The 4,682-nt window shown below is 51.1% G+C and overlaps 1 pseudogene; it reads left to right on the top strand.

Annotated features, from left to right (window-relative positions):
* Positions 1-583: 583 nt before the first annotated feature.
* LOC111957991 (uncharacterized) overlaps positions 584-4,682 on the top strand; it is a 35,255-nt pseudogene continuing 31,156 nt past the window's right edge.

The following is a 4,682-nucleotide window of genomic DNA, read 5'->3' as shown; positions in this document are numbered from 1 at the left end:
ACGGATGTTATTATACAGTGTAAACATTACAATAGACATGTTATAAATAGTCATATTCTCCTACTATGTTCAAATGTTGTTTTTTTGTCATCTTTGTTAGGCGTGAAGGTGCTGCTGGGCATTGTCATCAGATAACACATAAAAGAGCAGAAGAGAAGGACAGGAAATTAATACTTCCCCCGTCAGTGGTAAGCAGGATTACGACCCATCATTCTCTCTCCTACCATCACCATCTCAGGGTTAGAGGAACTGTCTCAGTGATAAACTTACCTGCTCAGGTATGCATAAGCCCGTGCACACCACCCACACCCCACTCATCACTCACACGCACCCACACAAACACACTCACACACATCACCCACAACACACTCACACACACACACAACAGCACACACACATCACACACCACACAGCTCACACACACCACAACACACACATCACACACACAACACCACTACCACACACACACCACACACAACACACACACAACAATCACACACACACACACACAACACACACACACCACAACACACACACACACACACACACACACACACGCACACACACACACACACACCACACACACACACCCCCAGTCAGGATGAAGCTGAAAGAGGACCTGAACCCAGTGCTGCTGCTGCTCTTCCAGGTGACGGTGTGGCTGTACTCTGTCCTAGCCTTCCTCCCCTCCTACCTCTTCAGCTCTGTGTCAGAATCAGACGCAGGCCTCGGCTCAGAACAGGAGCGGGCTCAGAGACTCAAGGCCCGGTCTGTGACGGGTTGCCCCGCGGGGCCCTACAGGGCCATGGGCGCCACAAAGAGGCTGGTGTCGTCCCTGCACCCCGGGGTGGACACACTGGATAAGGTGTTTGAGGATGCRTCCAGAAGGTTCCCTGACAGAGACTGCCTGGGCACCAGAGAGGTAGTCATGGAGGAGGATGAGAGACAGAGCAACGGAAAGGTCTTCAAGAAGGTGAGGACAGGAAGGACAGCGTGAGGACTTTCTGTTGGGCAAAAAACTCTGGTGTGTTTTCTATTTGCAGTGAAAACACAAGACCTTGTTCTGCCAAGTCAGTCTAGCCAAATCAGGAGAGAACAGTCACTCATACAAAACACACCTCTCTTGCCCAACAGAAAGGCCTCACGTCACCTCACACAGCTCAACATACAGAATATAGGCCAATCTAAAACACTGTCGCTGTGTGTGTGTGTGTGTGACTTGCAACACTTTTAATTACACACCAATCCTCAGGCTAATCCCACTAGTCTAATCCCAGTGCTGTTGAAACTCATGTTGCTGCAATAAAACAATGGAGTGTGCTTGGCCACCTCTTGACTTCCTGAACAATGAGACTTACAGTGAAAAACACATTGAAACGTGTATTTAAATGTTCTTATTGTTTCATTGACACTGTGTGAATGTGCGTTAGCCTGGCCTGTGCCAGGTCTGGGTGTGTGCAGTATCAGTGTTATACCAGTAGAGGACAGTATCACCACTGTTTATTATGAGTGTTGTGATTCAAATTCCAAAAGTTAAAAAGCACACAACCTCAAGCTGTAGGCTTTACTGTGGATAAAAACAAACACTGTGAACTATTCTGCCCTCCTGCATCTCTAAACACTGTGAAATATTCTGCCCTTCTGCATCTCCTAAACACTGGGAACTATTTTCTACCCTCCTGCATCTCTAAACATCTGTGAAAATATATCTGCCCTCCTGCATCTACTAAACACTGTGAAATATTCGTCCCTCCTGCATCTTCTAAACACTGTGAAATATCTGCCCTCCTGCATCTCTAAACTACTTGTGAAATATTTCTGCCTCCTGGGTTCCCTCCTCCATGCATAAACAAACACTGTGAACATTCTTTCCCTCTTCCATCTCTCCCTCGCTAAAACAAACACTGTGAACCTATTCTGACCTTCCTGCATCTCTCCCACGCATTCTGTTTCCTAAAACTCAATTTCCAAATCTTCTGTTTCTCTGTGTTCTCTATTATTTCCACCTCCTCTGCTTTTCCCCCCGGTGGGGTACTTCTCTTTCTCCTCTTTCCCTCCCTCCCTCTCTGACATCCTTTGCTCTCTACTGTGCGCCCCTGTAGGTGATCCTTGGGCAGTACGGCTGGCTGTCCGTATGCTGAGGACGCCACGGGCAGCAGCGCTGCTTTGGCATTGGCCTGCAGCGCTTTGGACCAGAGCCCAACAAGCAATATTGCCATCTCTGTGAGAACCAGGCCGAGTGCCGGTAATAAGCCGCACAGCGTGCTTCATGCAAAAACTTCCCCTGTGAGTGTCCACATGCAGCACACCCCAACTCGCGTTCATGTACAACCCTCCCCGTGAGTATTCTCCTATACACAGGCTTGACTGCGTAGTGTGTGTGTGGGGAGGGGGGGGGGGACGGATGCATTAAGCTCTCACGCTTTATGCATCAGTTTTGGTTTTATAGTGTGAGCTTCGGGCTATACATAACATCTAAACATGTCCAGCCCAGCTGAGGAAGAAGATCAGTTTCTCCTGCTGCTATCGCCCACTTATAGAAGTGTTCCATTCTCCCACTCCTTCTTCCCCTATCCCTCATTTCCCCCCGCCCATCTTCTTCATGGCCGAGGCTGTCGTTTCCTTCTCCTACCCTGATGTCAAAATACTGGTTCTCAACTAGCCTGCTGGTCCGTGCTTCTCTAACACATAGGCCTTACAGCCTCCTCACGTCTCGTCCATAGCTCTCTATTCTCCATCTCTAGCTTCGCCTCTTCTCCATAGGCTTCTGCTATTCATCCACTCTCGCCTTCCTCCTCTCTCCATAGGCTCTCTATCAATCATCTCTCAGCCTTGCCTCCTCGTCTCCAGAGGCCAGTCTATTATCCATCTCTCACCTCCTCCTCTCTCCATAGGCCACTCTCATTATCCATCTCTCAGCTTCCTCCTCTCTCCATAGGCATGCTACTTATCCATCTCTCAGCCTTCCTCCTCTCTCAATAGGCTCTCTTTTCACCCATCTCTCAGCCTTCCTCCTCTCTCAATAGGCTCTCTATTCATCCATATTCCACTGGAATACCAACATTATCTGCCCGAGGGAGTTATTCAACTGGCCCCTCTATCGCGACGTAACCTGAACGCCCATCTGCTAACTGCGGCCCGCTAATCGTTAGCTGTCTTGAGCATATCGGCTGCTATCTGAACAGGTCTATCGAACAATCTTCTTGGGCCACTATAACTATAACTATTTTGACAATTGATTGGTCCACTCTACCACACGGAACCCCACTAATCTACTGACGGAAACGCACGGGATGGCTAAAAACAGACCTCCATCCTCTGCCAGCTTTCTACCCATGGCCCGGCTAGCTGTCTGAATCGCCGTGATCCCAACCAACCTCACTACTCACTGGACCCTTATGATCACTCGGCTAAGCCTGCCTCTCCTTAATGTCAATATGCCTTGTCCATTGCTGTTCTGGTTAGTGTTTATTGGCTTCACTGTAGAGCCTCTAGCCCTGCTCACTATACCTTATCCAACCCTTCAATTCCACCACCCGCACATGAGATGACATCACCTGGTTTCAATGATGTTTCTAGAGACAATATCTCTTTCATCATCACTCAATTCCTAGGTTTACCTCCAGTGTCAATCACCACATCCTCATAGGCTCTCTATTCATCCATCTGTCATTCTTCCTCCTCCACCTCTTCTTTCTTCTTTGTTCACTCTGTGTTTGTATTGTCAAGTTGAGTCTGACTCAACCTGATTGGTTGGCCGTGCCAGGAATTTGTTTGTGTTTGTTTCTTGGTTCTAAACCTCAGAAGGAAAAGGATGGTTGCAGAGTATGAGCTATTCAATCACCTCATAATTTTATAAATGTTTTATAAAAGAAGAGGGGAGAGACTGTATGTGTGAACGTGACGGGACCTGACAGTGTGTTAGTATCTCACGGCTGGAGGTGTCACACCCTGTGTCCTCACACACACAACAGGAAGTCTCAGTCATCCATGACGCATGGCAGTGATGTCACTGGCCCTGTCCCATAAGCCCTTTCTCTGTCAGCCTGCCCTGGGTCGGGTGACCTCCCCTCTCTCCCTCCTCCTCTTTTTGTCCTGTCAGAGCAGGGTTATGAGTGTGGATTTTGGCCCGGGTGTCTTGACCCTTGCAAGCTTCTGGTGTGACCCCTTCACAAGCCTGCATGAGCACTGCTGCAGATACTGTCCACCAGCTCAGACCGGTTCCCCAGTCCGGCTCCCAAAGGTCCCGCGGTCCCCCAGGTCCCGGCTCCCCAGGTCCAGGCTCCCCAGATCCGGCTCCCCCAGGTCGGCTCCCCCAGTCCCGGCTCCCCAGGTCCGGCGTCCCCCAGGTCCAGGCTCCCCAGGTCCAGCTCCCCCAATCCGGTCCCCCAGGTCCGGTTCCAGGTCCAGGCTCCCCCTGGTTCAGGCTCCCCCTGGTCCAGGCTCTCCCAGATCCCGCTCCCCCAGGTCCCGGCTCCCCCAGGTCCCCGGCTCCCCAGGTTCCCCGGTCCTCCCCCAGGTCCCGGTCCCCCAGGTCCCGGCTCCCCAGGTCCCGGCTCCCCAGGTCCAGGCTCCCCCAGATCCCGGCTCCCCCATGATCCGGCTTCCCCAGGTCCAGGCTCCCCTGTTCAGGCTCCCCCTGGTCCAGCCTCCCCTGGTCCAGGCTCTCCCAGATCCCGGCT

This window comes from Salvelinus sp. IW2-2015, linkage group LG4p, assembly GCF_002910315.2.
Source record: "Salvelinus sp. IW2-2015 linkage group LG4p, ASM291031v2, whole genome shotgun sequence".
NCBI classification, from domain to species: Eukaryota; Metazoa; Chordata; class Actinopteri; order Salmoniformes; family Salmonidae; genus Salvelinus; species Salvelinus sp. IW2-2015.
The sequence above is the reverse complement of the archived record's forward strand: the minus strand, read 5'-3'. Positions and strand labels throughout refer to the sequence as shown.